General features: G+C 41.6%; 1 non-coding gene across 1 annotated transcript; it reads left to right on the top strand.

Moving 5' to 3' along the window:
• The first annotated feature begins 421 nt into the window (after positions 1–421).
• Positions 422–496, top strand: Trnat-ugu (transfer RNA threonine (anticodon UGU)). Its single transcript has one exon. It is a non-coding gene; the product is annotated as a tRNA-Thr (tRNA).
• The last annotated feature ends 10,557 nt before the right edge of the window (positions 497–11,053 follow it).

The raw sequence follows: 11,053 nt of genomic DNA, 5'->3' as shown, positions 1-11,053 counted from the left end.
CTTAAACGTAACTAAATTAAGGACATCACACACATCCATGCTCGAGGCAGGATTTGAACCTGCGACCGTAGCGGTCGCGTGGCTCCCGACTGAAGTGCCTACAACCGCTCGGCCACATCGGCCGGTCTATCATGTATTCTAGAAGAGCTGCACGGTCGTCAGTGGCGCCTGTTCTTTCTAGAACAGTTACTATCTTCATATCTATGGTTAAACGTCACCCAGCCATTGACCTTCGTCTGTGCGAATGCGCACAGGCTACCGGAAATCTTACGGGAATCGTCACCTTAGTGTGAGCCAGTAATGAGTGGATGGACAAATACCTATTAAGTACATTACGTAATCGGATTGTGGGCGGTTCGGGGTGTGAGTCTCACGGGAAGCGTGCGAGGGATAAATTCCTGCAGTCATGCTGTTCATTTGTGCCCTCGATAGCTCAGATGGATTGAGCGTCTGCCTTGTAAGCAGGAGATCCTGGGTTCGAGTCCCAGTAGCGGCACACTTTTCAGCTGTCCCCATCGAAGTATATCAACAACACCTGTCGGCAGCTGAGGGTTTCAATTAATTATCAGTTGTGTAGGTGATTCGATGAACCCTTTGCCAGGCACTTAAATGTGTTTTGCAGGGTATCCATATAGATGTAGATGATAACTCGTCCCGTGTCGCACTTGCTCAAAAGGATTCATACTGCAGAATGCATGCAAACATACTCACCGAAAATACGGACGAATATCAAGTGCAGGCTGCCGAGTGCTGCATATCCAGCTTAGACAGATCGGCTTTTCCTGCCAAGAAGAACAGGAAGTTGCTGTCTAGGAACAATCAGAGGTAGAGGAAGGGCTGATAAATACTCCTTGAATTGCAGACTAAACGTAAATAACGAAAATACATTTTTGGTAAAAATTGGTCAAAACATAATCGTTTGCCCTCCGTATTGGATTAGCTGTTTTGAATATTGAAAATCTGACTTCAGATTCGTTTTCAGCGACATTAAGAATATATGTGTAACACTCAGTTCATGCAAATCGAAGTAATAATATAACTAAATGTTTTCCCTAAACTTTGAACACTTTTTTTTTCGAGTAACGATTTTCTCAGAACGGCATGCAGCATAAATTAAAAGTGGTTCGATCTCTTAACTTCTACCTCTGACCCCTAAAAGTAAACACTTTTCTTAGGAACTTATAGCTATAATATGACATTTGTTAATATTAACTAATTTTTGTGTAGGCATAAGGAGTGAAACAAACCCCTCAAAATCGAACTCAAAGTTCGAATTAGCACTGTATCGTTAAATTTAAGGTTGTTTCATTGCGGTTAGGTATGCGCTCCCATTAATTTTATGTATTATCGACTGATGTTATCCATTTTCAAGTTCAGAGAAATAATGTAGTATCAACTGATGTTACCCATTTTTGAATTCAGGTAACATCTGAGGTGCCACACTGCACGCACTCTGCGTACTCCAGTCTCGCAAGCCCTTGATCAAATCATAATTACGGGCGCCATTTTTTATTGAAAATCTAAAATTAAGCTCATAGTATTGTCACTCGTAATTCCCAAACAGATCGTTCGAATGTATTTTCATTGTCTCAAAAAAAATTTCAAATTTACCCTTTTTTGCTCATTTGTATGAGAACCTGGCCGTAACGCCGGAATATAGTCACGAAATTTTTTTTCAGAGACGCTGTACGTTCGCGAGAAGACTTTCGTTCTGCGCGTGTCGAAGGACATTCCTCAGATATTACTGTGTGTGTGCTACTCAGTCGTGCCATTTAAGTGTACATCTTTGCATAGTTTTCCTTTCACGATGTAAACAGTGTTCCGCTCAGTTGCTAACTGGCCAGTGAGTGGTTCCGAAGGTGTCGGATGTGCGGTGCGTTCGGTCTGCTAGGACAACAGCAGACTGGCGTGGTGCGATGGCAGAAGCAGACACTGAGGGAGCTAGCTGCTGGGACGCAAGCGAACAATTTATGCCAAGTAAGACGAAGAGGACTATTCTAAAATTACGAGCCGTCTAAAAAGTGTTTACCATTGGTAAATCTTGCTGTTGAGTCTGACAAAACTGACAGTTTTTCCTAGAGATACAGGAAATCCCCCCACCCCCACTCAATGAATATTTGGTTGTGATGACAGGCCGATTGGTAGTGTAGCCCGAGATCTAAGTTAGGTTGGAAGGTGGTAATTTGATTGAGAGTTGTTTACGCCAACGATTATGAATGCCGACTAAACGTTGTGCGAGCAGATTGCCCTGTAGCGTAGCCTAGTGTTTCCGTCCGCGCCACATTTAACACACTTTCTCTAACTGTGTACAAAAGTCTCACAACAGCCACGATAACTACGTGTCTGGTGGGGGGAGGGTAGAGTCCACTATGTAACTTTCACGGCAAATTTTAGTAACCGCATAAACTAACCGAAATAGAAGCGTCATTTTAACTATATTTCCTTTTGTGGGAAAATAATGGTTCTCCTCTTTTGGCAGCAACTGTAATATGTAGGCGACTTATTAGTTTTTTTTAAACTTTGAATCATGATCTCAATAGACGCAGTGCTTTTTTTACGTTACTTGATTTGTGGTCTATAGTAAACAATGCAACGAATTGGTAAATTCTTTGAAGTTTGACGTGTGTTACATAGACGACGTCTGCAATGTTCGTAAGGCCAAGTTTGCATATATTCGGTGTCTGTTTTTTTGGCCATGTACTGTATAATTAAGGGGAGGAGGATTATGTTCAAGGAGCAGTGCATTAGCAGTCTATGGAGAAATTGAGAATTTGGATCTAACGAACGGCATGCTCGGGCAGTTCGTGATATTCTGTTGACCACTGTGTAATTCGGACACAGTGATCATTGCCTCTCCCTAGTAACCAGGGGACTCGGGTGCTAATCCTGGTCTGGCACAAATTTTCAACAGTGCCCATTGACTAAAGTCTGTGCCCATTGTCAGCTAATATCATTGTTTCGGTGTTAAATAGTATTTTGTTCGCGATACGTGGTTTAGCTTTTTCATGGATAACAGCTTTGAAAAGCGTACAGGTTATATTGATATTCGCTCGTCGTTAGTCCAAGGCAACTATATCGATTTATAAACACAGTTGTACTTCGTATTAAGCCCACATACGTAATTGTGTCCTGTGTTTCTTTACCAAGAACTACTCCGTAAGTAATTCCCCTGTAGTGGTATTTTGTTATAGTATTTTGTTTAAATATTTATAGACTGCAGGCTTGGATGAAATATGAAACACATGTCCGAAGTTCCTGTTGATATTGCAGATACTGTTTCATCCGTACTAGGGGCCAAAACATTTCATCAAATACAGAAGGACACAATTTGTCTCGAGATTTAGCAATTTTTCGTAATAGAGGCCTTGCGTCGATATGTTTTTCTCTAATTCTTGTTTGGATTTAATCTTAAAACACACTAACTCTTCCACCACTTATTCGATATGTGTTTTCATCCCTTTCGTAGCCTAGAGTTCCTAAACGGTCGATAATATTAATAATTTCCTTTCTCAATTTTATTTTCTGTAAAATCTCCTGTTTATGGTTATTGCTAACATGTTTCACGTTCTCACTTTTATTATTTTTATTTTTCTAGTTTTGTGCCTTGTAGCCAAATTTTCTTTGAATCTGGTTTTCAATTCTGAAATAGTAACAGTTGAAGGTCAAGAGAAGATTGCGGTCTATTTGAGGAGAGTGGCTTGGAGATTTTTTATAACAGACGTATACAGGTCATGGGGATCCTTACCTATATACATTTACTTCGAGTGTGATGTAGCCCATTCTCTTGTCATGATCTCGGCTGTATCGTAGCACATTGTCTCGGTTAGGTTGGAGATTTCTGTTGAGAGTTGCCGAAGTCAACGAAAGTGATTACAAAGTAAAGACTGTGCTAACAGAACGATCTCTAGCGTAGTCCAACACGTTCTTTCTGTCCTTTTAAAGCCTCTTTTAATTAAAAATAACTAAAGCTGCAAGATACAATCACAAAAACTGTATTACGTAACAGAGTAATCCCAGACTATTGTTGTGTAAGTTGTGTGCGTACACTATTTTTTTTGTTAGTGAATATACACTTTTTTACTCATTTGCTGGGTTTCAGTTTTTCCCCGTTTTCTGGCAAAAAACCTTTTCCTGTGAAGGGCCCATTAGCTTGTCGGTTATATTTGTGACATTCTCGACGGTCAGTAATTTTGTGATAGTCCATCCACCGGCGTCATTGTTAACATCCGATATAGATTTAAGTATTAGGAAGGCTAATATGAAGCTAATGCATGAGTAGGTCTAATAATTAATAAAAATAGGAATGCGGGTAAGCTACTACATACAGCATAGTGAACGCATTGTTGTGGCCAAGATAGCCACGAATCCCACGCCTACCAAAGTCGTAAAAGTAGTCCTCAGATGATGAAGAAATTGATGGAATGTGTGATGAGATAAAAGAAATCATTCAGATAGTGATGGGAGATGAAAATTTAATATTAATGTGTGACTGGAATTCGACAGTAGGAAATGGAAGAAAAGGAAACGTAGTAGGTGAATATGGAATGGGGGTAAAAAATTAAAGAGGAAGCCGCCTGGTAGGCTTTTGCCCAGAGCATAACTTAATCATAACTAACACTTGGTTCAAAAATCATGAAAGAAGGTTGTATACGTGGAAGAGACCTGGAGATACTGCAATATTTCATATAGATTATATAATGGTAAGACAGAGATTTAGGAACCATATTTTAAATTGTATGACATTTCCAGGGGCAAATGTGAACTCTGATCACAATATATTGATTATGAACTGTAGATTAAAACTGAAGAAACTGGAAAAAGGTGGGAATTTAAGGAGATGGGACCTGAAAGAACTGACAGAATCAGAAGTTGTACAGTGTTTCAGGAAGAGCATTAGGGAACGATCTACAGGAATGGGGGAACGTATTACAGTGTGGTGGGGGATCTGAGTGGTGTACTGTCAAGGGGAGGGGGTTCCTCAGGGATCAGTGTTGGGGCCGCTATAGTTCCTTATTTATATAAATGATATGCCCTCAAGTATTACGGGTAACTCTAAAATATTTTTGTTTGCTGATGACACTAGCTTGGTAGTAAAGGATGTTGTGTGCAACATTGACTCCGTTTCAAGTAGTGCAGTACATGACCTCAGTCCATGGCTTGTAGAAAATAAACTAACGTTAAATCACAGTAAGATTCAGTTTTTACAGTTTCTAACACACAATTCAACAAAACCTGACGTTTTAATATCACAGCATAGGCATATGATTAGTGAAACTGAACGGTTCAAATTCCTAGGTGTTCAAATAAATAGTAAGGTGTTGTGGAAAGCCCACGTTCAGGATCTTGTTCAAAGACTTAATACTGCCATTTTCACTATTCGAACGGTACCGAAAGTGAGTGATACTTCGCGAAGTAAATTAGTCTACTTTGCTTATTTCCATTCACTTATGTCGTATGGTATTATGTTTTTGGGTAACTCTTCCCATTCTAGAAGGATATTTTTGGCTCAGAAACGAGAGGTTCGGGCAAAAATTGGTGTGAGTTCACGAACCTCTTGTCGACCTCTGTTCAGGGAGTCTGGGTATTTTGACATTGGCCTCTCAATATGTATATTCCTTATTGTCGTTTCTTGTTACCAATATTAGTTTATTTCCAACAATAAGCAGCTTTCACTCGGTTAATACTCGGGAGAAATCAAACCTCCATTTGGATCGGACTTCCTTAACTCTTGTGCAAAAATGTGTGCAGTATACTGCTGCATCCATTTTCAATAAGCTGCCACTCGAATTCAAAAATCTTAGCAGTAATCCACGCGCTTTCAAATCGAAACTGGAGTGTTTCCTCATGGGTCACTCCTTCTATTCTGTCGAGGAGTTAATTGAAAAATTAAGCTGATTCTCATTGTACTGCTGATAGCGTTTGCTTAAACTTATGGACTGATTTTCTCTCAGGTTCATGAACATGTATTTTTATCTGTTATTACTTTTATGTTGTAAGTTCATGTGTCGCCCTAACCGCCGTCTGCTTCACGTCTGCTGTGCAGCGAGCTACCTTAATTTAAGTTGTAACTGTATTTTTCTTACTTGTCACTTCTTCTTCCGTGTGTTTTTGCTTTTGCTGCCTCGGAGTGTAGCGGCAGTGGGGAGTCTAGTGCGTCGCATGGTGCACCCCAGGTGTTAGATGCTTCACCCACTGTCCCTGCTGTCGAGACATCTTCGCGGGTACCGGGCGCGGCTGGCCACCCTCTCCCCAAGGGGAGTGGCGGGTTCAGCGGCGTTCGCGGCGCACGAGGCGGAGGGTCAATGTGGAGGCTGGCCGTGTGGCATCGCCCGCTCTGCCTGTGAATGGACATGTGGTTGCTCCTTCAGCAAGGTCCGAGCAGGCACACGGGGGGAGGGGTTTATTAGTTATTGGGAGCTCCAACGTTAGGCTGGTGATGGAGCCCCTTAGGGAAATAGCGGAAAGGTCGGGGAAGAAGGCCAGTGTTCACTCTGTGTGCTTGCCGGGGGGGGTCTCATCCGAGATGTGGAGGGGGCCCTACCGGCGGCGCTAGAGAGCACTGGGTGCACCCGACTGCAAATTGTTGCTGATGTCGGCACCAATGACTCCTGCCGTCTGGGTTCAGAGGTCATCCTCAGTTCGTACAGGCGGTTGGCGGAGTTGGTGAAGGCGGAAAGCCTCGCTCGCGGGGTGGAATCAGAGCTAACTATTTGTAGTATCGTTCCCAGAACCGATCGCGGTCCTCTGGTTTGGATCCGAGTGGAAGGCTTAAACCAGAGGCTCAGACGATTCTTCGGAGAGCTGGGGTGCAAATTTCTCGACCTCCGCAATGGGGTGGAGAAATGTATGGTCCCCCCTGAATAGGTCAGCCGTGCACTACACGCCGGAAGCGGCTACGAGGGTAGCGGAGTACGTGTGGAGTGCACATGGGCTTTTTATTAGGTTAGAGAATTCCCTCCATAGGCCCGACAAGACGCCTCCTGAGACGCGGCAAGGCAGGAGTAGGCAAAATGCGACAGGGAATAACAATATTAATGTGCTAATAGTAAACTGCAGGAGCGTCTATAGAAAGATCCCAGAACTGCTCTCATTAATAAACGGTCACAACGCCCATATAGTACTAGGGACAGAAAGTTGGCTGAAACCACATGTAAACAGTAATGAAATCCTAAACTCCGATTAGAATGTATATCGCAGAGAAAGGCTGGACAGTAAAGGGGGAGGCGTGTTTATAGCGATAAGAAGTGCAATAGTATCGAAGGAAATTGACGGAGATTCTAATTGTGAAATGATTTGGGTGAAGGTCACGGTTAAAGCAGGCTCAGACATGGTAATTGGATGTCTCTATAGGCCCCCAGCTCAGCAGCTGTTGTGGCTCAGCACCAGAAGAATAATTTGGAAAATATTTCGAGTAGATTTCCCCACCAAGTTGTAGTTCTGGGTGGAGATTTTAATTTGCTGGATATAGACTGGGAGACTCAAACGTTCATAACGGGTGGCAGGGACAAAGAATCTAGTGAAATATTTTTAAGTGCTTTATCTGAAAACTACCTTGAGCAGTTAAACAGAGAACCGACTCGTGGCGATAATATATTAGACGTTCTGGTGACAAACAGACCCGAACTATTTGAATCAGTTAATGCAGAGCAGGGAATCAGCGATCATAAAGCGGTTACTGCAACGACGATTTCAGCCGTAAATAGAAATATTAAAAAAGGTAATAAGATTTTTCTGTTTAGCAAAAAGTGACAAAAAGCAGATTACAGAGTACCTGACGGCTCAACACAAAAGTTTTGTCTCAAGTACAGATAGTGTTGAGGATCAGTGGACAAAGTTCAAAACCATCGTACAATATGCGTTAGATGAGTATGTGCCAAGCAAGATCGTAAGAAATGGAAAAGAGCCACCGTGGTACAACAACCGAGTTAGAAAACTGCTGCGGAAGCAAAGGGAACTTCACAGCAAACATAAACATAGCCAAAGCCTTGCAGACAAACAAAAATTACGCGAAGCGAAATGTAGTGTGAGGAGGGCTATGCGAGAGGCTTTCAGTAAATTCGAAAGTAAAGTTCTATGTACTGAATTGGCAGAAAATCGTAAGAAATTTTGGTCCTATGTCAAAGCGGTAGGTGGATCAAAACAAAATGTCCAGACACTCTGTGGCCAAAATGGTACTGAAACAGAGGATGACAGACTAAAGGCCGAAATACTAAATGTCTTCTTCCAAAGCTGTTTCACAGAGGAAGACTGCACTGTGCTTCCTTCTCTTGAAGTCGCATAGTTGACAAAATGGTAGATATCGAAATAGACGACAGAGGAATAGAGAAACAATTAAAACCGCTCAAAAGAGGAAAGGCCGCTGGTCCTGATGGGATACCAGTTCGGTTTTACAAAGTGTACGCGAAGGAACTTGCCCCCCTTCTTGCAGCGGTGTACCGTAGGTCTCTAGAATAGCGAAGCGTTCCAAAGGATTGGAAAAGGGCACAGGTCATCCCCGTTTTCAATAAGGGACGTCGAACAGATGTGCAGAACTATAGACCTATATCTCTAACGTCGATTAGTTGTAGAATTTTGGAACACGTATTATGTTCGAGTATAATGACTTTTCTGGAGACTAGAAATCTACTGTGTAGGAATCAGCATGGGTTTCGAAAAAGACGGCCGTGTGAAACCCAGCTCGCGCTATTCGTCCACGAGACTCAGAGGGTCTTAGACACGGGTTCACAGGTAGATGCCGTGTTTCTTGACTTCCGCAAGGCGTTTGACACAGTACCCCACAGTCGTTTAATTAACAAAGTAGGAGCATACGGACTATCAGATCAGTTGTGTGCTTGGATCGAGGAGTTCCTAGATAACAGAACGCAGCATGTCATTCTCAATGGAGAGAAGTCTTCCGAAGTAAGAGTGATTTCAGGTGTGCCGCACGGGAGTGTCATAGGGCCGTTGCTATTCACAATATTCATAAATGACCTGGTGAGTGACATCGGAAAGTCTCTGAGGCTTTTTGCAGATGATGCTGTGGTGTATCGAGAGGTTGCAATAATGGAAAATTGTACTGATATGCAGGAGGATCTGCAACACGCGATCTAGTGTGCACGGAATGGCAATTGAATCTCAATGTAGACAAGTGTAATGTGATGCGAATACATAGAACGATAGGTCCCTTATCATTTAGCTACAAAATAGCAGGTCAGCAACTGGAAGCAGTTAATTCCATAAATTATCTGGGATTACGCATTAGGAGTGATTTAAAATGTCGACTGTCAATGGTAAGAAAAGTGTTTCTAAAGAAGAAAAATTTGTTAACATCGAGTATAGCTTTAGGTATCAGGAAGTCTTTTCTCCGAGTATTTGTATGGAGTGTAGCCACGTATGGAAGTGAATAATAGACAATAAATAGTTTGAACAAGAAGAGAATAGAAGCTTTCGAAATGTGGTGCTACAGAAGAATGCTGAAGATTAGATGGGTAGATCACATAACTAATGTGGAGGTATTGAATAGGATACTGGAGAAGAGAACTTTGTGGCACAACTTGAATAGAAGATGGGGTCGGATGGTAGGACACGTTCTGAGACATTAAGGAATCACCAATTTAATATTGGAGGGCAACGTGAAGGGTAAAAATCGAGGAGGGAGACCAGGAGATGAATACACTAAGCAGATTCACAAGGATGTAGGTTGCAGTTGGTACTGGGAGATGAAGCTTCCACACGATACAGTAGCATGGAGAGCTACATCAAACCAGTTTGTGGACTGAAGACAACAACAACAACAACAACAACAAGGTATTTGTCTCATGTGTAACCTTCAACAGAAGTGGGGCAGACAAGAGGGTTAGATTATATGTACTTTCCATTGAAATTGATCCATAATGTGGAGATACTCAATGGGAAAATAATATGCTAATTTATTATCCACAGACCGCAAATGGACTGATCATGAACGAGGAATGAAAATTTGGTCACACTTCTGATAGTACACGTATTATTTGACCCCCCTCTCTCTCTCTCTCTCTCTCTCTCTCTCTCTCTCTCTCTCTCTCTCTCTCTCTCTCTCTCACACACACACACACACACACACACACACACACACACACACTCAATCGCGCGCGCGCGCTTGTTCTACTAAGTAATTCAATTCATTAATGGTGTCGGAAGAGATGGTTAGCAAGAAATCCTTTAGGCTCCTCGTAAACTGAAATCTGTCAGTAGTAAAGCTTTTTATGGCTGCCGGCAAGTTATTGAAAACATCGTTCTCCTTCATGATGGAGACTTTCTTGCACCAAAGTAATTAACTTACCAATTTTTGTGGAGATTATTCACTTCTAGTTATGACTTCATGAAATGAGCTGTTGATTTGAAAATATTCATTTGTTTTTAAACACAATATTCACGGGGAGAACGTATCTTCCATCTCCACCATGTTAACTGATCTATTTATATGACCCTTATCCTAAGTTGTGTTATATTAACGGTAAAACACAAAACATTTCTTACATGCATTTCCACTATTTTCCAACAAGCTGACAATTTTTCATGAATAATATATTAATAGTGAAATTTTTAGAAAAATTTTGAAAGACAGGTTTTGCGGGCAAATTTCAAAAATTAAAAGACCATAGTGTTCATTATAATACAATTTCTCCATGGTTTTTAATTCCTAATCTGTCTCGCGTGTGTTTGTTTCCTTTACTGCTTGCTCAGCAAACAGATTGAATAACATCGGGGATAGGCTACAACCCTGTCTCACTCTCTTCCCAACCACTGCTTCCCTTTCATATCCCTCGACTCTTCATGCCCTCGAGTAAGAAAACTGGTCGTTAGAATTCCATGGTTCTGGGATAAATGGTTTGAGAGGAAAGGTACATTTAGTTAGAAAAGTTACGGAAAATTTAAAGTTGTATTGCACTTACCGTCGTACATGCACTCATTTAAATTCATAATTTCTTTCACTTTCCAATAGTACGCATGCTGTACATAAACATAACATTTGTTTCATGATATTTACTTTTTTATTTCTTGCAAGTCTTCTAGAACTTCTTTCGAAAACTTT

This window comes from Schistocerca gregaria, unplaced genomic scaffold (genome assembly GCF_023897955.1).
Source record: "Schistocerca gregaria isolate iqSchGreg1 unplaced genomic scaffold, iqSchGreg1.2 ptg000317l, whole genome shotgun sequence".
NCBI classification, from domain to species: domain Eukaryota; kingdom Metazoa; phylum Arthropoda; class Insecta; order Orthoptera; family Acrididae; genus Schistocerca; species Schistocerca gregaria.
Note: the sequence above shows the minus strand (reverse complement) of the source record. Positions and strands in the feature narration are given on the sequence as shown.